Raw genomic sequence first — 25,358 nt, 5'->3', positions numbered from 1 at the left:
TGCAGCGTTTGGCACATTAACAGATCAGGTTTTAGTAATATTCAGGCATTGGCACAGATGGTTAAATAACTGAGGTACTAATTAAGTCACCTGTACATAATTATGGCAATCCTTACAACCTGGACTGTTAGTGGCTTATACAGATGACCTCTGCTACTGTCAAATTCTATAAGAAATAAACTGGGCTACAAAATAAGCTGAGACACTTAAGGAAAACAGGAGGACCTTGAAAACTGGTGCAGAGGAAATGAAATCAGTATGTCCCACCATCTGTTTCCAATTCGGCTCTTCAACAGGTTCTGGAAGATGGGCCGACAGTTAAGATACCGATGGTCAGTTCTCTGCCATCATAATCCCCACTATTTAAAAGCCTGACAGTTAGGATCCTGACTGATGGGGTATTTCCCTCATGGGGGTCCACAACCCCCATAGAGGTACAATAGAACCTGTGGCAAGTGCAGCGAGCCACCGAGACCGCAAGGGGCTTCATTGCGCTGCCCTCCCTGTCAGAGTCCCGGCAGTTGGGATTCCGATGCCAGTATACTGGCCCCTGGGATCCCGATTGTCGCCCACCATACCACACCCCTGAGCACATCTTGCAAATGTCCAAAACTCACATGAAATTATTGTATGCCTGCACAATTTTAGGTCTAAGGGACAGACCCTGGCTACAACAGCTCTTTAAGGGTGAGATGTACTAAGCTGCAAAAAGTGATAAAGTGGGGAGTGATAAACAATCATCTCCTACCAGTCATTTTTCAAACAGCCTGCACGACAGTTAGTAAGCTGATTGGCTGGTGGTTTATCACTCTCCATTTTATCGCTTTTTAAGCTTAGTCCTAATACTCTTAAGGGGCGAGATGCTCCAAACAAAAAATGCAGTAAAATGCTGTTTTCTGGGTTTTTACTGCATTTTCATATGCAGTAAAGCCCCACCTTTGGGGCATCGCTGCGGGGGGGGGGGGGGGGGGGGTTACGCCAGTTCTGCTGTAACCCCATGGAAGCCTATGGGATTCCCTTTATGTCTCCCGCCACCCTGCGCACCCCCCCCCCATGATCCGCACCATCCCCCACTGACCTGTGTCCGGGCAACACAGCAGAAGGTTGACATGCAGCGCTTCCGGGTGCAGGGTGAGCAAGCTGAGCCCTGGCAGCCGGTTAAGGGTCTAGAGAGGGAGGGGGGACCCACTGCACATCGCCGGCCACAACGCAAAGGACAGCTCTTAACGCGTTTCGCCCGACTGGGGGGCTTTTGAAAAAGCCCCCCAGTCGGGCGAAACGCGTTCGAGTTGGACCCACTTATCCGTTTGGAAGTGCCGATACAGCCTGAGATAACTGACATCTTTGTGGATACAATCCACCCAGGCCGCTACACCCACGCCACTTCCAGTCTACCACGCTGACCCAAGCCACAGCACAAGCCACACAAATTGGGAGAACGCCGGGAGGAAGAGATACGGCATATCGCCGTCAGCGTTTGTCCATCAGCCAGCAGCAGCGGGAGTGAGAGACCCGCTTGCTGCTTCCATCGCACGGACCGACACGCTGCCTTCCCCCCTCCCAGCGGGACACTCCACATAAGGGTGAGATTCCCGTGCTAAATGCACGCAATTATTTACAACCCCCCAAAAAGGTGACTTTCCTTTGGTGAGGGAATAATTCCTCTTTAAACATCCATTGTTTGTGGCCATTTGACGCTCTTTTGCAATTAGCGGGCTAAAGCCAGCTTTCTTGAATTATAAACATCCAGTGCGGATTATACAAATATTTGCTGGAAGTCACGTGGCTCTCTTTACTATTCAAAGTGTTTACATTGTTTTTTATTATATCTTTTATACTATATATTTTTTCCAATGTGTTTTTTGTACGCATATTGATACAATGTACTAGAACATATATTGCTATAGGTGGATACCTATTTAGATGTATTGTCTATATTTAATGTTTAGAAAATAAATTGCAAAATATTTGCTTTTAAATATAACAGTCTCCATTGCGTCTGATCATTTGAACTCATCCATGGCACAGGAGAAATTATTCTATTAAAACAGCGCAGTCTCTTATTCCTTTTGGAATTAAGTATTTTCCTTTGTGAATTCCCACAGTCAGTTTCTCAGTAAACTGGCGTGTGGGTGTATACAACTCTATTTGCACTGACACTACTGCAACTGTTGAGAACTGCAGCTATATATAAAAAATATACATATATTATTAAATTATATATTTTTTTGTCTATACACCTGTGTGGTCAATTAGCGCCCAATCCTCCTCTGTTGTTCAGGGGATATTTTTTCATCATTATTTCAAGAATTTAGCCTCATACGGGGCTTTCTGACACTAGTGTGTAGAGCACACACTAGTGTCAGAAAGCACTGTATGATAATGGGCGCTCCCAGGCATCGTTAATGACCCCCTCCCTTTATCCTGTATGTTCAGATGAGGGAGGTCCTCATTAACGATGGACATGCTGCAGCCACAGTACTTGTAAAACAATTGTATTCACCAGGGCCGCCAACAGGGGGGTGCTATGTGGACGGCTGTACCGGGCCCGCCGCTCTGAAAGAGAGTAGGGCCTGGGCAGCTCTATCCCCACTAGGCCGCCAGCCCCTGCACAAGCAGCTGTGCTCGGCCGCCAGCCTTCATCAACAGCAGCGGGTCACGTATCATCAGCGGCCTGACGCTGATCTTTACTGCCTGCTGCCCGCTGCCAATCAAATAGGCAGTGCAGCAGGAAGCAGGAAGGTTGGAAGCCCCCACTGCATGACTCACGGGTGCCACAATGTGACCTAATGACTACACAGCACCAGGAGGAGGAGGAGGACGAAGAGCCGAGCCAGCCTGGCAGCAGATGAGTGCAGGGAGAGCAGAGTGCCGCTGCCTGCCTGGTAAATAGTTAATCACAGTGGCAGGGGCGGATTTAGGGATGAGGGCGCCCCTAGGCACAACAATAATGTTTACTAAGTAGGACAGTTTATAGGGCAGTATCTGCATGTCCAATCCATTTACACTCTATTTAAGATGGAATATAGTACAGTACAGTGGATATTTTGCAGTTATTGGTACATTTTGGGCTGACAGTACTATCACAGGCATCCAAGTGCCGCCCCCAAACGTGTGCCGCCCCTAGGCCGGTGCCTCACGTGCCTAATGGGAAATTCGGCTCTGCACAGTGGGGCATCAGAACCAGGGTGAAACACTATTAGTTATAGCTTGCTACTTCAGCCTGCGCACACTTGTAATAATAGGGGGGGGGGGGGGGGGGGGGGCTGCTTATTTTCTAAGACCCGGGCCCCACAATTTCTGGTGGCAGCCCTGGTAATCACTATTATTACTCACTATTATAATACATACACATTTATTCTAACTGTATTCTGCATTATACATATGCTGCATTATAAATATATAATCACGTTAGCAACAACATGTAACTATTATGCAGGATCAATTAATAAGGCATTTACAAGAAATCATATCGAAAGGTGTTGCTTACTGATTCTGAAGTATAGGAAAGCATAGAAAATGCACTTTAAACACTATTAAAAAGTAAAATGTATGTTATATATTTTTTAAATGGTTCCTGAGCGCTTGTTTGCCAGATTGTACAACCAGATAATGATGAAATATGAGGATGTTCTAATAGTGAATCCTGCAATACAAGGCGTTTGCACTTATATCACTAACCAATGTTTAGTACGGTTTATTATTACCCACACACGTGATTACATTAGGCTGAAGAAGTCCTGTTTTATTATGTATGGAAGTATGAATCATAAGCATGAATCATATACATGTGCTGAGGTCAAATCTGCAGATAACACGTCTTCTCTGATCACGTGCAGGTTTTGGACATGTACCAGAGATACTGTAGATGTAGAAGCAAATTCACAAGCAGAAGGGCGGATTGGGAACTTAAAGTGGCCTTGGACTAATTTGTAGAAGTGGCCTCACATGGGCAGTGCTAAATCATATGTATGTGGAACCAACACCAAAACAGGCATGATTAATATATCACTACACCTATGTGGATGCTCTTGCCAGCCTAGTGGCCCCCAGATCTTTAATCTGCTGTGACAAACTACAAACCTCCACCTGTCACAGAATGCCACACTTCCCTCCACTAAAACCATACTTGCTTAATTTGTTTCTCTCTTCTCTGGGAGAAGCCCAAAGAGGAGAACAGCTAATAACATGTCAGGGGCGTGGGACCAGGTGGATGTCACTAAGCCCCACCTCCATTGCAGTCCAATGAGGAAATTTGTGGGTCTGTGGACTGCAGGAGGGGCAAAAATAACATGAAAATATATGATTTGCAGCATTTTAGCCCCACCTCTAGCCTTGGACCCACAAAAAACAGTATTTGGAAGCAGGCAAGGGGGTCTGGGGGGCTGCATGGCCGATGTGGGAGAATTGCCTAACTTCCCGGAGGGCTGGGAGGTGGACCCGATATTTGGGAGCCTCCTGGCCATTCCAGGAGGGTAGGCAAGCTTGTACTGAACACAGACCACAAAACCTTCAACAAGCAGACAAACAACTCATTATCATAATCCCCTGAATATCACAAATATCCCCAACCCTTCCCTAGTGGAACCCAATAACTCCCAATAAACAGTTTTACCCCCAAATAGCACCTATTCCTGTCCCTTTAACAGATGTCACAATAAATATACTCCGGGACATCACTAAGGGGTGTCACCCTTCAGTAGGGTGACACAGAACAGCTGCACTCACATCCGTACCCCCACGTCCGTGCCGCGGTCCACACATTCCTTCCAGCAAATCAAAACATAGGAGAAGAAGAAATGGTGTACTCAATCTACATCGCTTATATATTTAGCCAGATCTGTCACTCATCCTCTGTGTGTATAACGCTGGGTGGGGTTACAAGAGTGATTTACAGCGTTATACACATATAGTTTCTGCCTTAGGACACCCCCCGCCCAGCGTTATAAACAAACCCGCCCCCCCTAGGGATAGACCAGCATTATACACATCCCCACCCCCTTGGAAAACACCTCCCCCCGCCCAGCCAAGGCTACAGCACCACCCACTGGTGAGCGGCTGGTCTGCCCGCACCCCACCCCCCTGCGAACGGGTCTGCCCGAAAACCCCCCCGAGAGTCTGCCCGCAAACCCCCCTGCGAACGGGTCTGCCTGCACCCCCCGCAAGCGGGTCTGCCCGCAACCCCCCCCGCGAGCGGGTCTGCCCGCAACCCCCCCATGACTGGGTCCGCGCCCCCCGCAAGTGCGTTTGCCAGCAACCCTCCCGCCATAAGCGGGTCTGCCCGCAACAACACCCCCACGAGCCGGTCTGCCTGCACCCCTCCCCCCAGATCTGCGGGTCTGACCGCACCCCGTTCCCCCCTTTGCATCTGCCCGCAACCACCACCCCCTACGATCGGGTCTGGCTGCACCTACCCCCTGAGATCGGCGGGTCTGCCTGCACCCCCGCGAGCGGGTCTGCCCGCATCAACCTTGCCCACACCCCCCCCGTGAGCGGGTCTGCCCACACACCACCCCCCCCTGTGAGCGGGTCTGCCCACAACCCCCCCCCCGCGAGCGGGTCTACCCGCAACCCCAGAACCACCACCCTCCCCCCACAGCGGGTCTGCCTGCAAACCCCACCCCCCCACGAGCGGGTCTGCCCGCACCCCCGAGATTGGCAGGTTTGCTTTAGGACACCCCCCTGCCCAGCGTTATACACAAACCCGCCCCCCCTAGGGATAGACCAGCATTATACACATCCCCACCCCCTTGGAAAACACCTCCCCCCACCCAGCCACGGCTACAGCACCACCCACTATCCACCATTATACACCACAGCCAACAGGTGAGCGGCTGGTCTGCCCGCAACCCCCCCGCAAGTCTGCCTGCACCCCCCTGTGAGCGGGAGTGCCCGCAATCCCCCCGCAATCTGGGTCTGCCAGCACCCCCCTCCCGCGAGCAGGTCTGCCCGCAAACCCCCCATGAGTCTGCCTGCAAACCCCCTGTGAGCAGGTTTGCCCGCAACCCCCCACGAGCGGGTCTGCCCGCAACCCTCCCACCATAAGCGGGTCTGCCCGCAACAACTCCCCTCCGCGAGCGGGTCTGCCCGCACACCTCCCCCCAGATCCGCGGGTCTGCCCGCACCCCGGCCACCCCAGCGGGTCTGCCCACAACCCCCACCCCCCACGAGCGGGTCTGCCCGCAACCCCCCATCAGCTGTTCTGCCCCCCTGAGCAGCAGGTCTGCCCGCACCACCTACCCCACCCGGATCAGCAGGTCTGCACTGGCCCAAGTCCAGGATCAGCGGGTCTGCCCTCACAACCCCCCTGAGCAGCGGGTCTGCCCGCTTCCCCCCGGATCAGCGGGTATGCACGCACACCCCCCCCCCCCGGGATCAGCAGGAGTCTGCCTGCACAACCTCCCCCCCCTGGATCAACGGGTCTGAGTGCACCCCCCATATCCTTGTGAGCAGCGGGGCTGCCTGCACCCCCCCGGATCAGCGGGTCTGCCTGCACCCCCCACCGGAGCCGCAGGTCTGCCAACATCGCTGCCTACCCCCTTTCCCTCCCCCAGGACAGCGGGTCTGCGAGCACTCCCCCCCACCCCCTGCATCAGCGGGTCTGCCTATACCCCCCCCCCAGAGCAGCGGGTCTGCCCGCAACCCACCAGCCACATTAGTGGGAATGTCCATCCAGAGCGGCGAGTCAGCACGCACCCCCATGGATGAGTGGGTCTGCCTGCACCCCCCCCCCCTCGCTGGAGCAGTGGGGATACCCGATCCCACCCGGAGTGGTGGGACTGACCCCCCCCCCCGAAGCAGCAGAGGGTCTGCCAACGCCGCTTATCCTGAGGGTGTGGGCATACCCGCTGCTCCGGGGAGTTGCAGGCATATACTGCATATACTGCAGGCCAAATACTGAACCAGACAGGAACTGGATGACTGAACCGGACAGGAACTGGAATGCTGATCCAGACTGGATCCAGATTACTGAACTTGACTAGAACCATAATCCTGTGCAACACTGAAACCAGAAGACAGAAACAGACTAGAACTGAATGACTGACTGCAGAACGAGGCAGCAAAAACAGAATAGTCTGCAGACCACAAGGTTGGCACCTGGAAGATCAAAATTTCACTGGCAACTGGCAAGTACCCCAGGAAGACCTCTTATGGTGCTAACTGTCTCCTGGATGGAAGCTGTGATCAGCTGAGCAGGAGTAGTGCTCTGGCTGAGCAGGGCCGGCGCCACCACTAGGCAGGTTTAGGGTGGTAGTGAGCTGCAGGCCAGCAGTAGCAGCAGGAGCAGAGGAGAGCCGCCCGTTGGGAGGAAGGTGCTTTTCGGTGAGTGGGCAGCACGGCAAACATCCCCCCCGAGCAGCACGGCGGCAGGGCACCACCAGAGCAGCACGGCGGCCGTGGTACCCCCCCCAGGAGCAGCACAGCTTCAGGGGCTCCCCCTCCCGCCTGGGGAGCTTCGGTGCCTAGCTCCGTCCCTGTGGCCGAGTGTGATCAGATGACTGGATCCAATATGGTAGCGCACATATGCCAGTTTTGGCGGGTACTTTGGCTTGAAGACAGACTAGGTAGTGCAATGCAAGAAGACCTCACACTAGCAGAGGCTGCTAAACCTCAGGGTAGAGTGGGAGAAACAGCGGTGAGGCATATAACTGACCCTTAAATAAGTAGGAACTGGTTACACAAAATGAAAGTATAACAATAGGCAACTCAGGGTTGCCGACTTTTAAATGCTCCTCTCCGGGAGAAGCCCGGAGAGGAGACTTTCCTTACCCGATCGGGGGGCGGGGCTTGACTGTGACGTCATTAAGCCCCGCCCCCATTATGGGAAATAGGAGAAATGACTGATCTCCATGGAGGGGGCGGGGCTAAAATGACACAATTGTGCCATTTTAGCTCCGTCCCCTCCTTTGAGACCCGCGGATTGCGGCATTTACATGCTGCGATTCGGGGGGGGGGGGGGGGCCTCAGGGGGGTCCCCCAGATTCCGGGAGGGTTGCCCCCCCTTCCGGGGGGCCGGGAGGGGGACCCGATTTTCGGGAGACTCCCGGGAATTCCGGGAGGGTCGGCAACCCTGAGGCAACTGTATCTCCAAACAGCACTATACACCAATTCATTGATACAGCATGATAAATAAGCACAAAATGCAAATTACATAAATGTAAATTCTAGGTACATTTAGGGGCAAATTTATTAATACTCATGAAAAATAAAGTGAATATAATGCAAAATTCAAAGAGAACATGTGGTGAAATGAAGTGCCAAATATTATTATCTGTAACTGATTGTTCTAGCATGTGAGAAACCATCCATTGACCTAAAATGACAGAACTAGCAGGGGATGTATTGTATAAAAGGGTACATACTGTACATACTATTTAGTGGACAGTCAAGATTAACAAGGACCTAGAACTGCAGATGTTCAGTATTGGATTAGCAACAGAGCAGCCAAGACAGTCACCAAGGGGCCCCCACAGACTAGGGCCCCAACACATAGCGACATGTCCAATTTATTGGTAACCTAAAGAAGCCTTAAAGACTTAAAGACCTCAACTGGTAATATCAAAATACAAATGCTGAGTTTTCTAAATGTTCCAATGCTACCTATTTGCCTGGCTGTGTAGGGCTTTATTATGTTTATATCATCAACCTAGACCCACTGTCCTCTTCCATGTATATTCTAAATGGGGACCAGCCTCGATGAAAGGGGAGATGGAGCCTCAGTCCCATAGGGGCGTGGCCTAGTACAGAGAAACCCCCCCCCACCCGCACCCGCGTCACGGCCTCAGTAACCTAAGAACGCCCAGCATTCTCATGGGAACGTCTTGAAATGCTGGGCGTTCCCATATGCTAATGGGGCTGCCCAGCACCCCCGCTCTTCTCCCCCCCGCCCACTGTGTAGGGTGCGTGCACCCAGCGAACTGAATGTTTGCTATGTGTGCATGCACCCTGCATCTGCACATGAGCAGAAATGCATCTGTGCATGCGCAGAAATGCATCTGCGCATGCGCAGACGCACGCCATGCGAACGCACGGAGGACCGAATAAATCAGAATAAGGTCCACTGTGCGCTTATGTGCCCCCACAGTAACAGCAAGTGGGAGTGTGGATTATGATTGCCTTGCCCCCTTTTTAAAAGGCCATGATGATGGCTGGGCTTTTTTCCATCAAATCTTTCAATGCAATGGTCGCTGACCATCACATCAAATAATTCATATGATTGGCGCATGTGCAAAAAATCCCCTTTTTGCATATGCACAACCATCTTCAGCGCAGCCACGCATGTGCAGAAGCACTGCAGCATGGCTGGCTGGGGGGCGGGACCATCCGAACACCATCAAATGTTTACCATTCGATGTTAGCAAACATCGGAATGGCGCCATAGAATGGTAAAACCACTACCATCGAAACAAAAACATTGATGGTAGTGAAACATTGCGATGCAATTTCCGTATGCAGAAGTCCCGCTTGCATATTTTTAAAGGTTACGAGATAAATCTAAGCAACTTCTTCACCTGTAACTTCGGTAGATTTTATATATATATTCCACATTCAGCTTGCTAGGTTAGAGGTTGTAAACTGCAATATTACCCAAGCAGGGAAGAAGTACCTAGTAGTAATAATTCATACCCCACCTGCATATCAGTGCGTGCCACACCTGCCTCACAGAAGTCAGTAGGGGATTATCGCTTGCATTGGTGAGTGTGTAGTATGGATGCTGACCGCATTTTAAGCAGAAAAGCCTGTTCCAGCGAGGTATTGGCATACATTTCAGTGTCTGTTATCCACCACCTGTGGTGTTTATTGGATGAAAGCCAGTTTATATCCTAGAATAGTTTAGACAAAGTTTCTTGACTGGCTGGGTGTGATGGGGTAAAGGTTTGTAAGAAGTGGAATGTTTTAATGTGCTTGGAGTTGTTTAGAAGGTACAGTTGTGGTCTGTTTTCCTCCAGCCTAGTGACAGATTTCTGGCAGCAAAGACACAGAGAATAACAGTTGCAAATATGTGTAGATCCCAAATAAAGCTCCTAATCCTTGTCCCTGCTTCTGTTGCCTGGGGTAAAAGTACATTTAGGATTTATTTTATTTAGCAATATACGGATAACGTGCTAATCTTACATGATCTGGTGTTATACATTATAATATACATACAAACATCATATACATTAATTTGCTTTTATGTGAGAGCTCATCTACTTACTCTGAGTTATGTTAGTTGTTTATGAAGTTAGCAATCTACTTACAGCAATCAATTTCCTGCAGCATAAATGCTATTTTGTGATGGCATTCAACTATTTTTTACAACTGTTAAAATGACAACATTGCCGGGAGAAACAAGCTGGATGGATGGACGGACCAAGTTAGATTCATGTGCTTCGTATCTTGCAGACATGCAACAAAAACAAATGTAATTTTTTTTAGTAAACAACCATAGAAGCATAATTGTGTGCATTTTGCCTGCTTGGGTTTCCTGGTGACCACACAGTGTCATTCTTCACCCAAAAAGCCCTGTTCGCATGTCCACCGCAGGTGGCATTATGTCCTTTCAATGGGACATATTTTGTTTTTTGGACTTTTAATAATACATTTGCATATGCAAAAGTCATAGGTTAAACGTCTCCTCCCAATTGAATACTTGTTTCAGATATATATACGAGGTTTATCGCAGCAGCATTGTTGGAATTAAATTAGGAAGGACTTTGAAGAGATACCTCTACACTTTGTACCCTGCATAATTTCATGTGGGCCCAGAATTCTCCCACAATTAGCACAGAGCTTTTTACAGGGACAGCTCCTAAGGCAATGTGGTTAGTAAATTAATGTTAACATGTATTGTGTTAGCTAAAATTAGTGACCTATAACACGTAGTAAGATCAGGGACTAAGTAAAAACCAGACCCGGGAACGCCGGACCGGACATTAAAGTCTACATTCCTGAACTTATAGTGTCCATTCCATGGGGTGTCCTGTCTGGGGATGTCTTGTCCGGGGGGATACATGTGATAGCTTTCACCAGGGACATGTGGAAGGGGAGATTACAGCCTCCCCGTGTGGTTCGGATTGTTCTGTTTTTTTGCTAGATGTCCGGACCATAAAGGGAGGCTTTATTCTCTTCCTCTCCCTTGTGACAGGTGTCACAGGCAGCTTCACCGAACAGGAGATCCTTGGACAGGCACCCCCAGGACCACACAAGCTCCGGAATGACAGAAATTGATGGTTCCGGGTTTTACCCATACCCATAAGATGCAACATCTCTTGACAAACATTGCATTGTAGTGTGACATGTGCCCTTTACTAGAACAGTGATGGCTAACCTTGACACTTCAGCTGTTGTTGAACTACACATCCCAGCATGCCCTGCTACAATTTTACTATTTGGCCATGCTAAAACATATACAGGACATTCTGGTATATGTAGTTCAACAACAGCTGGAGTGTCAAGGTTAGTCGTCACTGTAGTAGAACATGCTGGACATCAGGAACCAGGGTCTACACGGAGCAAGTAACCCAAAGTTTACCCAATGTAGATGTAACTTACTTTTTCATAAGGAGAATAGGAAACGCGAGTTTCAATTTTCAAAGAGGAAGACATAAAGAAAGTGCAGGTTAGCAGCTTATCATCAAATAGAGTCTGTGGTTTTATGGAATGGGAAAAGAATCATCCAAGATGGCCGCATTTTCCATCACTGTATTGGCTCTAGATATTGTTCTTAAGTTGCTTTCCACCCCTATTGCAAACCTAGACTAAATTTAATGACTATGATTGATTTACCCACATAAACCCAACCACATGAACATCTTAAAAAGTTAATGCCAAATCCATTTTCACATGGAATAAAATACTGATCTCAGAGTTCTCCTTCTGAGATCGTTTTATCTCACTTGGCTACTAAATTGCATCTATGGCATTTTCGCTAATGTCAAATTCCTTATACCAGATATCCTATAAAAAAATTTTTTTTTAAAGATTGCTTTAATTCCTGTACTGACAGCAGTGTGCGCATCCAACCTGCTTCCTGCCGGCGGTGCCCGCGGCCAATTCAACACATTAATCTGAATTACATTTGAGACCCGGGCAATAATTAAACGCTTAATGGAGAAATGACTGTGGAAATTGTTAGAAAATTATATTTTGGCTAGCGGATTTTATTTTAGAACATGTTTTATTCTGTTTTAACGGTCATTTTTTATAATACCATTTTTTAAAACTGACACTGCTATAAATATTGTAGTTTGGATAATGCAGCTCATAAGGTGGTGTTTGCAAAATGATCAAAAACAGAAGTATCTGTAATTATGGCAAATGCACCTTGGCACACTTTACTCTACAGTTGCCATTTTAATATGGACCAAGACCCAACAGCATCTGAAAACTGTTTGATCCACCTCATTAAGGGGGTTATTCAGACCTGATCGCTTCTCTGCTATCAGATAGCAGCCACCCTACCATAGTGAAACCCTGCCCTGTGCAAGGCTGCATATGGAATACAAAAATAATGCAGGTCAGTGAATAGCTGCAAATCCACTTGCAAGTCACTTACCATCGAACGATTTTTTGATAGTAAGACTGTGCATAACCTAGGACCTACTTGGTGACTGCGATAGAAACACGCTGATATGGGCCGGAGCAGACGTCACACACCCTCCCTGTTTTTTCTCTGACACTCCCAGAAAACCACTGGATACTACCCCCAAACGACGGCTTCCTGTCAATCAACTTTTGTTGATTGACTGTTGTTGAACTGTATTTTATCACCTGATTACTATGTGCATGCGCAGTCATTCGATTATTACCCGGCCTGAAAATTCACATCCCATCGATCAGGCCTGAATAACCCCCTAAGTAAATAAATAGTGCTTCTAATACAAACAGGCCGGGAGAGGAAGTTAATTTTAATTTAATGAATGCAGCCTGGTAAATGTAGATAAATGATCATATGGGCCTTGGTACGGTTACTGGCGCAGTGGCGCATTGGAAAAATATCAGGCCTGGAGCTGACGTCACACACCCACCCCTAAAATGCTCAGACACGCCTGCATCTCCCACTCCCAGGATTATTTCTGGTACGCCTGCCTTTTTCTTAGCACTCCCACTAAATGGCTGGTTTTCTCCCCCAGAGGCCTATTTCCTGTCAGTCACCTTGCGAAGGGCCTGAAGTTGTTGCAGGATTTCATCACAGGACGGCCTCACACATGCGTACTGCAAACCGTACGCATGCATAGTTTATAGATAATCAGCCGACGTTCTAATTTGCAGCAGTTAGGTCTGAATCGGGCCTTAGACTCAAAGGTATCCGGCTGATAGACCTACAGTGTCTAGATTGACAGTCAATAGGTCAAGAACAAAAGGTCAACATGGTCAAAAGGTTTACATTCAAAAAGTCAACAGGTCACAATCTTTTTAATTTGATTTTTTTTCATACGTCACCATCCATGTCGGGATAGAAGGAGAATATTATAGTGTGCCAGAAGCGTGGCAACTTTTTGAGGTAACTGCATGCATGCAGCTCCTTACAGATGTTCACCTGTGTCCTCATATGAGAAGCATTTCCCGGCTGGTCAGCACTTCCAAGCTGCCTCTTTCTGCAGAATATCTTTTAACTAATTTATAAGTCGATTAAAAAAGAAAAATTAAATCTGTATATTAACATTGAAAAAGGGAATGGTCTCTCTCTCTCTTTTGAGAATTACTAAACAACCCTTTCTAAAACAGATTCTATAACGGAGACTGACCATCCATATTAAAGGGCATTAGTATTATTTTTCATGTATTTAAATATTGGAGAACTCTTTTACTTTTTTGGGGTGAATTCAGACCCTTTTGCATTAATTGTTAATATTTTTATCTTTAGTTCTTAAATATATTTTAGGCTCATTTCTGTCTTCATTCCTTTACCTTCCCTGCCATATCCTAATCTCCATAACTTTCTCTTTAGATTTAAACCTGGAGCAAATAACATTAATATCCTAACCAACAAACCTACTAACATTAATATCCTCACCAACAAACCTACAAACATTAATATCCTCACCAACAAACCTACTAACATTAATATCCTCACCAACAAACCTACAAACATTAATATCCTCACCAACAAACCTACAAACATTAATATCCTCACCAACAAACCTACTAACATTAATATCCTAACCAACAAACCTACAAACATTAATATCCTCACCAACAAACCTACTAACATTAATATCCTCACCAACAAACCTACTAACATTAATATCCTCACCAACAAACCTACTAACATTAATATACTCACCAACAAACCTACTAAAAAACACTGCATTTGAACATACAAAATGTACATATATATACTGTGCTCTATTGTTATTATTCAAGCTTAATTGGTCTCTATACATTGAGACTCTACTATTTCAGGGGTAGTTGTTTATTTGGTCAACAACTAAGCTATACATTTCTCATCTTTAAAATTTCTATCTAGCTTATCCAGAATGTATAGCAAGAGAGCATATTCAAATTTATGTTGCCACATCTAGGCATTTAAAACTAGTCAGGACTTTTAATGTCCCACACTTCTTTATATAATCATCCTATAGGGAGGTTTTACCGATTTCTATATACTAGCTATCTATACATGAGACCTTGCAAAAGAAAATACATTTCTGCAACCAATTTCCCGATATAACACATAGATATACCATCATCCCCATCCTCCCCCCATACACCCCTCAGTAAAACAACTTTTAAATTAGCACTGTTATCTAAAGATTTATGATTATAGTATACTTTGTTACTTAGATTTTATACATATATTTATTTTATATATAGTGTGGAATAAAGTTTTATTATATTTAGTGATTGAGGAACCCTTTCCTTCACTGTGTTCCCTCCTTAACAGTGTTGAGATTACTCTTAATCAAAAGTGAATTTACTAAAATTATATGTGGTAATTACCATATTTCAAACTTCCTTATCAAGAACATCATTTACCAAATCTAGTGAAAACCTCAATCTTTCTTGTGAAAACATGTCAAAGAATATTTGATCATTGCATCTCATAATCTCATACCATTATACATTTATTGCACACCATACTTAAGAGTTTACTATGTGTAAATTAATTTCTACTACCACCAAGTGGGAAGAAAGATAAAAGGGGGGGGGGGGGGGGGGGGGTGTGGGGACAGGGGAAGTCTGCGCAGCTCATATTTTAATGTCCAACTGTAGACCATCCACTTTGGATTGGTTGGGGATCTTCGGCCATTTTGCTTATTGCCCAGGTCAGGAGTAGCCTAAGTCCAGTTGTTGTGACAATTTTAACCGACCCTTGATAATAAATGATCAGTTTCACTGGGGAAACCCCACTTATAAGGAATCTCTGTGTGATTGTAATTTTATTCATGGATCTCATTTTCAGCAGGGTTTCATCTATAAGATCATTGAAGAGCTGCCATGTTCCCAGGGTCTCCATTTTAGCTGTTTTTCTGGTGGCCCACAAAACTTGATCTTTGATTTGGGGGTAGTGTATCCTCATAATTACGTCTCTGGGAGCATCTTGAGGGGCCTTTTTGGCCCTAGGTAGTCTGTGTATCCTGTCTACCAATAATCTTGACATGGCATTATATGGCAGCAGCTTTTGAAACAGGTTTTGGACATTCTAAATTCTTTGTCTGTATGATTTCAGATATTCCTCTTATTTTGATGTTATTCTTCCTTCATCGATCCTCCAAGCTAGCTGTTTTATCCCTTAACTCACTTCGCTCTAGCTGGGTGTTCTGATGCGCTCCTAAAAGATCATTGTGTGCTCTAGCCATTTCTGAGATTTTATTCTCAAATTGGTCTGTTCTATTTCCTAGTTCAGAAACTTCTTTATTTATTTCCTGTACTGTGGTCAAAAGCTCAGAGGTTTTAAAGTCAGATAGTAGTTGCAGCATTTTGCGCAGTGTAATAGGTTCATCCATGTCATCTTCTCTTAGACAGCCGGTGAGACCGGATTCGACCTTTGTAAGGAAGTATTGCTTGATTGTGGAGAGATAGACGGTCTGGTTTTATTTTGCTTTTATGGTGGAAGATTTAAAAAAATTAGCTGAAGAAATCTTTTTTTTTTGGAGACATTGTCTCATCTCCATTCTTTTCCCCCTGCTTAGTCTTCCTTCCCTCCGCTTTTGTCTCTCGCCGTTATATCTTCTCTTCTCCTTTAATAGATAGACATCATCATGTTAAGTTATATTACCGGTTTATTTTCCTCTTCTCTTAAAAATACATTCTGGTAGGTGTTGGTTTGGACAGTCAATTCATTAATTTTTTTAACCATTATATCTTGGAGCTGTGGGCAGATATCCCCACCGTTAATTTTTCTGGGCCCTACCAGTTATTGTCACGGAATTTAATCCTCTCCACTTTCCTGGAAGGGTTCAATAGATACAATACAAATTTGTGTGGCGTGGAGCAACTCTCCCAAAAAATGTTCAATACACTTTTGCGTCAATGGCAAAAAGTTTTATTTTACATCAAGCAGAACAAACAAATAAATTCCTAAAAAGCAACATACAACCGAATGTGACAAGCACTTCACTTCTGGGTGCACTTTATATCGGGTGCAGATTGGAAAGCATAAGGTATCTCACCATATATGTTGACTGCGGTGGGCTATGTTGGTAGTCCAAATCTGCGGCACCACCGCAGTGAGCTTTAGATGATGGATATTTCCAATGTGTAAAGTGCTAATGCGACCAGAAAGTATCAGTGCGTCCAAATAAAGTGATCCTGTGCCAAGGTGCTCCAAATTCAAAGTGCAGAAGGCATGGATTAGCAGCAACGGGTTTCGGATGTCTTACTACCTCCTTCCTCAAGCTGGGTATCAGGGGTGTGCGGTTCGTTATCACTGTGGAGGGTTTATTATGTCTAGCAGGTCTATTTGGGCAAGGGAATGTCTCTTGTCCCCTCTGTTTTGTAGGTTCAGTATCTCCCAGCCCCATTCTTTTAATAAGCTGGACTTCTTAAACCCCCTTTTCATATGCAGCCTTTTTTTACACTGTTCCCCGCTCCCCCCTATTCCCAGCAGGGGGAGCGTATCAGTGTCTCACCTCCGGTGCGTGTGCCCAATCCACGCCAGCCACCGGAGCCCAGCGGCATGCATGCAGGACGTCAGGGTGTCAGGGCCTGCTCAGCATCTGTGCGCCATTTCCTCCACCTGCTCAGCAGCTCGGGGGGGCAGCACCCGGGGGATTGTCCGTTGATGTAGGTCTCCAAGCTCGGCCACAGTTCTAGCATCGGACAGTTATGGTCAGGAGATTCCGCTTCCTGGACCTCTCCTGATCCGGCGTAACATCCTCACTATGCCCCCACTCCGCATTAGCACTATTTTCAAGTATTGTGTTTGAATTTTATTAAGTGCCGAATTTAATATATTTTCTAATTATTATTTTTATAGATTTTATAGATTTAAAGTAACATTTTCAAGTGCCAGCATGCACAGTATGAAGGGTACACTGGTACCTATGGCCCCCTTGTTAAGGAAATATTAGTATAAAAGCAGTACATATATATTTGTTTGGTAGCCGTTTAATGCACACTTATAGCACAACCCTCTCATCAGAGGTAAGCAAAGCAAAGAGGTGTTGAGCTGAAGAAGCGCCCTCCCCACTCTACTGCCCTGCTGTTGCTTCCACTGCATCTGTCAAACTGTATGACAGGCAGTGGCTCCGTGAGCAACGTCAAGCCATCGGACAGAGAAGTGCTAAATGTACATACTATACATATAGCACTGCTTCTGAAAGGGAAGAACACATATGGCTTCCTTTACTTCAATCCCGTCAGCCAGTCCAACCATGGAAAAAGGCCATTGATTGGCTGTGAGTTGTCTATCTTTTAGCCAATAAACAGCCATATAATATACATATGATAAATATACCTACAATCAAATTCACTCTCCTCAAATTTTGAAGCAGTCAAGTATTTGCAAGAATATTAAAAAGTAAAATATAGCAACAAACACTTCTTTATATATAAATAATATGTTTCAATAGTGAACTGACTGAAGATTGGTTTAATTAATATTATTTTGCATTAAAAACTGAGCATTGACCAAGTATTTATCACTGTATAAAGCTATGCAATGAAAATTGTTCATGTGATGTTATTTTATTCTGTTTGCCACTACTTATGATCTAAGACCGGAAAACTATAAAAGTTAAAAGCAGTTTTTATTATTAAAATGGAATATAATCGGCGCTTGCTGAAGTGTATCTGGATCTTAGCATAGAACACACAAAAATCTAATAAAACACTATAAAATCATTCATTTAGAATACACACAATATCAATTTCACCAGTTAAGGGAAGATGCCTCCGCCAAATACTGTATTATCCCATTTTATTGACTTTTAGGAAAAATACTTTACAACATTTGGATAAAAATATAAACATTTCATCTTCTTAAGTGCTAAGGGATTTTTTTTTTTTTTGGGTGGGGGGCAGTGTGGTGTCTGCTTAGACAATTAAGGTACTCAACAATATTAACAGCTCACTAATCCAAATGAACAAACATAAATCAATATTAAATGCAAAGTATCTGTTCCAAGACACAAAGACACATAAATTAACAGTACAGATGGAGAACTCCTGTTGGAGCTGCTCCTGCCATGGCAATAGAATCGGCAAACGCCAGCCACTGGAAGGGGGCTCATGCACACAAGACACTCAAGCGCCTCGTTCCGATGGAGCCCTCCGCCACCCTCTGCCGCCCGTTGCAGCTCCCCCGATGCCCCCAAGCTGCCCCCAGCTTCCCCCTATCCCTGCCCATCTCCCTGAATTGGAGACCGGTGAGAAAAGTTCTCACTGCCGCCGTGTTGATGGAGACGTGTGTGAGATGTTTGCGCGGCCCCATCAGATGGAGCGTGTCTCAGCCAGCCAATCAGCTCCTACCTGCCATGTCACAGGCTGTGTTTGAAAAATGTCAGGCAGGAGCTGATTGGCTGGCTGTCTATCACTCTCCATTTTATCACTTTTGAAGCTTAGTGCATCTGACCCAAAGGGTTAAAACAAATGCTCCTAAATACCCACAGGGTAACAAGTAAGGGGTAAATTTACTAAAGATTCTGTTTATCATTTCTCTATTGCATCCTAGAAATCGAAAGACATAATCTGTTTTGGTTGCTATGGGCAACATTTTCCTAAGTAATTATAGCCCCGAGACTTTTTGAGAATTCCATGAGGGCTACTATCAAAAAATCTGGGGTCCAGTACATAAGAAACACAGGGACCCCCCGCACTGGCTCTGGATTTATACATATGCACTGTATTGGTGTTATATTGAGATATGTACAGCTAGAATGAGTTGATTCATTTAAAATCAATATTGAGTAGACTCTCCAATGCCTGGCTTCTTTTTAGGTGACAGCCTACGCTCATACAATGTATTGGTAATGTCTGTCAGCCGCTGGCCAAATATACCTTCATCTACAGTATACATCTTCTCTGTCATTTATTCAGTCATTCTACAATTCTGTCCTCCCATTAAGGAAGTGTTGGGTAGGATATATTATATTAATATAATGTGTGGTTATTTGGTAGTATTATTTGTACGTAGGTGTGGGTATTAGTATTTTATAGTGGTTCTTTATGAAATGTGGGGGCTACACTATTAAAGCAATGTAGGAACACTATGTTAAATGAGGGCTCATTACCAGGGAGGAATAGGATGGAAAAACAGCCTGGGGAATTTCTGGAAGCTGCCCTCATGGAGGCGAAGTCTAATAAGGGGGCAAATCCTTCCTCATAGGGCCATCTTAACGACATTGTGGGCCCTAGGCAAAGCAATGCACTGGGGCCCCTACTTAAGTAGAAAAAAAAATCATAACTTCCTGCATTGTCTCTCCACCGGCTATCAGCCATCCAGCAATTAGAAGCTTACAGCCGGTAACTGTTTGGCTGTAGACCGGTAGAGAATGTTTCCCAGCAGCTGTGATTTTGTGTAATTCATAATCAAAGCAGCAGGAGAGCAATCTCTACTAGCCTCACAATAAAGTACATAGGCACCAGCAACACCCTGCTCAAAGGCCTCTAGAATTGGGGGGCCTTAGGGCAGCTGCCCAGTAAGCCTCTGTGGTAAGATGGCCCCAAGTTGGACACAGTTGCAGCTGTCCTTGTGTCTTTTACTGCAGTTGTGTCTGCAATTTTGTTCTAATTCCACTACCATGCCCTCTCCTGGTGTCATGGGAGAATTGGGAATTGCAGGGGCCCTGGGAACATGTCCTGCCAATAAGCTCCTATCTGTCATGTTACAGGCTATGGGGAAGATGTACCTCCTAAGGCACCACCTTCTAACCTCTCCTGGCCACAGGTGGCCCATATACACGTCGGACCACCAATAAGCTTCCCTGTGGCTTCTACTGCTAATCCCTCCATGCCCATTATGATAAATACAGACTTTACCCACTGAGCCACTGTTTACTCACATTACACCAAATGCACTAAGCTTCAAAAGTGATAAAAGAGAGTGATAAACAGCCAACCAATCAGCTCCTACCTGTCATGTCACAGACTGTGTTTGAAAAATGTCAGGCAGGAGCTGATTGGTTGGTTGTTTATCACTTTCTATTTTATCACTTTTGAAGCTTAGTGCATCTGGCCCATTATCATGTATGCAATACAGGGTAAGTACCACTTATTTCTAGTCTTGGACGGACAGCATGTTGACAGCGCCATGCGTCCAGCCATTTACATCTGAGGGGACTGTGGCATATCAAAGACTTATTAATACATAACTTAATTGGACTTTTATAGAAATTACATTTCGGATCTACCTAGAGTAGGGGGTGTCCTGGGACCAGTGCTTTAGTCAATAGGAATATTATAAAAGTGAGCTATTAATACCAGGTATGGTGACAGTGGAGGGTCAGATTGACCACACCCTCTGTGGGACAGGGGCCTAATTCAGACTGTATTGCAAAATGCAACCCCATGAAAATGCCTGGCGTTCCCATGGGTACATGGGTGGGACAAAGTGTGCTGGGGGCGGGCGGCTGAAGTCATATGACTTTGTCGAGGCACACACAAATAAAAGTCAGTTTCCACCGGTCGGCAACAATCAAATGATTTCTCCTGCAGCGGAGACATGCTCTCGCATGGTTGCCAGGGGAAATGGCAGCAGGGGGATGGGTGGTGGATTTCTGGCGGGGATCCTCACAGCCTACCGAATCAACCAGAATCAGCCCCTAGGTTCTTTCAGCAGTAGTAATTAGCTGTACTAGTTGGAGATAGACATACAATGTCCACGAGCTGAGCTCTGGAGCACTAGTAGTCTATGGAAACACAAATGAAAGCCAGGCTTTGGGAGATGATGGGGATAATTTACTTTAATACGAGTTCAATATAGGAGGTGATGTTGCCCATAGCAACCAATCAGATTCTACTTTTTTTTTATTCATTTAGAACCTCTAAAAGATGATAGAATCTGGTTGGTTGCTATGGGCAACATCCCATTTTCATTAGAACTCCCATCTTAGTAAATTTACCCCGATGATCCTAGGTGAAAAAGCACAAGACTGATCCTTATTATTGCATCCAACAAGCCTCTATCTTAGTATGAAATACTGGAGGTTTCCAATGCGCTAAAGAAAACAGAAAAGCAGCTCAATATAACCAAAAAAACTTGTTCAACCAAAACAAGTAAGACAATAGTAGATAAAACAGGGGTAAGGATATATTCAAGCGCTGTCTGTGTGTGTTCTCTTCACTTCTCCCGTCCTCGTGAGTCGATATGCGGAAAAAGAAAAAAGAACACAATGTGTGGGACTGTATTTTACTTTTCAAAACATACAGGGGGAATGGAAGTAGAACGTACCACACTCACAAAGGGAGTGTGTATTTCAAATACGTAAAGGTATCTTTTTTTCCGGTGATAGTATAGCCTTCACCAAATCCACCCTGGTGTCCAATATAATTAGATTGGGCGTACGTTTTCACTCACAGGATCAAGGTGTTACAATACATATAAAGGTTTCTTTTCAAGGCAAGCGTACCAGTAACTCACAATTGGCATGAATTTTCAAAGCACATCTGGGTTTCTTTAGCTTGAAAAAATTATTTTTAAATGCCAAAAATACAAAAATTAATAAAATACACTAAGACCATAGGTACACTGTAAAAAAAATCCAAAGGTGGGTGATGGATATTAGATGGAACTCACACTAAGTATACACCAAAAAACTCTCCGGATAAGTTTAGAGATGTCGGTGAGTGAACACCCGGTACCTTTGTTTCAATGTCCAGCATAAACACAAAATGGTCCAAAGTTTCAATGTCCAGCATACATTGGCTTTCTGGATCTGCACAACCTCTTTTTTAAACTTTGGACCACCTTGATCCTGTGAGTGAAAACGTACGCCCAATCTAATTATATTGGACACCAGGGTGGATTTGGTGAAGGCTATACTATCACCGGAAAAAAAGATACCTTTACGTATTTGAAATACACACTCCCTTTGTGAGTGTGGTACGTTCTACTTCCATTCCCCCTGTATGTTTTGAAAAGTAAAATACAGTCCCACACATTGTGTTCTTTTTTCTTTTTCCGCATATCGACTCACGAGGACGGGAGAAGTGAAGCCTCTATCTTAAGCAGGAAAGCCCAGGTTAATCACATTGGATTGGGACTATGTAAAAACCGGACCCGGACCATACCCCAGACCGCCGGACCAGTCATCAAACTCCTCAGTCCGGAGCTTGTAGTGTCCAGTCCGAGGGGTGTCTCGTCTCGGGGGTGGCTTGTCCAGGGGGGGCTGTGATAGCTATCACCAGGGACATGGGGAGGGGGAGATTACAGCCTCCCCGTGTGGTCAGGACCGTCCGGTATTTGCTACATGCCCGGACCATACAGGGAGGTTTTATTCTCCCCCTCCTCCTCTCCCTGGTGACAGGTGTCACATGTAGCCCCCCAAGACAGGAGCCCCCCCGGTCCGGGGGTGTTGTCCTGGTCCGATTTCTACCCATACCCCATTGGATTCAATGATAACGGAGGAGGAACATTTTACAGGTGCAACTACGGAGGTGACATGATCTATGTCATGTTTACAGAAAGCAATGGAGACGGGTACCCAACAGTCAACGGGTTTACTTAAATCCATGAAGAAGGTTAAATGAACTCATGGGATTCTTTAAAAGGAATGTGTTGTAATAAAATAATACAAAATGCGTGTTTCCAAGCTTCACACTGCACTGGTCCATAAAGGATACCAAGGAATTGTGTTTGTTCTCCCCTGTACATAATGGCTTTGGCAGCTCTGGATAATATGTCTGAAGGTAATTTGAAACATGTTTCTGCAGAAAACTCACATGATTTCATGGTCGCTGAACTTTCCACTAAATCATTCCGGTGTCTGCCTTTAAGTAATAATATGTCTTCACCTTATAAAACTCTGTTTTGCAGAGAAATAAATTCCAATTTTGTGGTCAACACTGCACATCTAGGTGGCACATTCCTGTTCAGAGGTTGCAAAGTTCTTTTCTTCTGAATTAGAAAGTGTGACCACAGTAATTAGCAGCAAGTTTCCAGACATAAATACAGTACATTGAACACAGACATGCTCCCAACCGATGCTGACCTTGTCAGTGAGGAAAGGCGGAATGAAAATATGAGGATAAAAATAAATATATCACCCACTGCTTCTCTTCATTTCCCTTCTGCCGGTTTGGTCCACTTGACTGAACAAAGTGTACACTTTAAACTGTGCCAAGCACATCTTCAATAGCATCTGTTCAGGGCTGGTTTATGCATTTACCATACTTTTAAAGATACATTACGATGGAAGTATCAGCGATTACAACTGTTAACAGTTAATACAGTTTTATTGTTACAAATAGAAGGGGTATGGTGGCTCCACATTGAACTAGGCAGTTTCATTATTGTATGCAAGGTATGCAGAGCTGCAAATATCACTGGGAAAATGGCCACCAGAGCCATTTTCCCAGTGATTTGTGCATTCGCAATAAAAATGTCCCCTGGAACGCAGCATGGGTGCCATGTTCCAGGAGACCTGCATCTGTTTAGTAGACTCTGGCAGAATTTGAGAGTCTACCGCACTGCCAGAGAAGAGAGGAGCCCAAGCAGAACTTGGACACAGGCCCCTCATCTCTTAACTGGTCAGAAATATTCAGTGGCCAGCTCCTAGAAGATAATCTTCCTGCATTCATGCACCCTCCCCCAATGTCTGCCATGCTGTTGATTGGTCAGCACTGCAGAACCCCCGCAGCAGCTGCACAGAGAGGAGCATCCCCCCTGTATAAGTACATTAACCCCCCCCAGCCCCATTGTGTATACCTGGTGGCTGCAGCAGCTGCGCAGTTGGGATTGTCATGATGTTCTGATGATGATGATGTTCCGATATTTGGAGAAAACAAATATGTTACAAATTAAAGAAAAAAATAAATAAAACTATTTTGGATAATTTTTAAATAGATGTTTTGACCTAATTGAATACAAAATAATCTGACAATTTCTGAGCGATTTTAAGAAAAAAAAAATCAGTTAAGTTAACAAAGCATGTAAAGTATGTTGAAAATGGGCCAAAATTGTTCATAAATGTAGAACATGCTAAAATCTATTTCTCATACATTAATGCTCATTACCAGTACAACAGACTGTTAAAGCTTTAATGTGAAAAGCAGATGGAAAACACCCCTACACCACACATTCGTACGCTCCTATACATTTTCTCAGCACATATACTGTATGTGAATCCATTCATTCCAAATTACACATATACATTTGTCTGTTGTTGGAATTTTAAAGATGGACCAGACTGGATCATTGCCGTGCAGCTTAGCAAATGTTCAGCTGTTGCTAGAAACCACTTACAGTTTACTATGGAGGCTTTACAAGACCATATCCACTAAATCACTAGCAAAGAGGCAGTAAAACTGAGCAAACACTGAATAAAACTGTTCTTTCAGAAAATGAGAATACCGGCTTATGGACTTATATAATAATAATAATCATACTACAACAAAATGACAGGAAGTCAGCTATTCCCCTAAAAATGTGCTACTGTACACTTCGTATTCATGTAGTTATCAATAAGCCGTCTATACATTTATTTGGCTTGAACCTTAACATACACTTTAAGCTAGCTTAACTAATAATAACTCACACTGACACAATAAAGACACGGACACCGTAACAATTAGATTTAAAGGTCATAGAATATTTATTAAGTGGTATGACCCTTCTTCGTAAAGGGCTGGCAATAAGGCGTCACGGCGCCCAGCTCTAGTCACATCAAAAATGGCGGCGACTTAAACGCCCCAACTGACTGATATTAACATGGGGACGACTGAGACGGCCCCATCCGACTAAGGCACAACCTAACGCTGGGAAGTCTCACTAC

Source organism: Crinia signifera, chromosome 3 (genome assembly GCF_055691185.1).
Source record: "Crinia signifera chromosome 3, ASM5569118v1, whole genome shotgun sequence".
In the NCBI taxonomy this organism is placed as follows: Eukaryota; Metazoa; Chordata; class Amphibia; order Anura; family Myobatrachidae; genus Crinia; species Crinia signifera.
Note: the sequence above shows the minus strand (reverse complement) of the source record.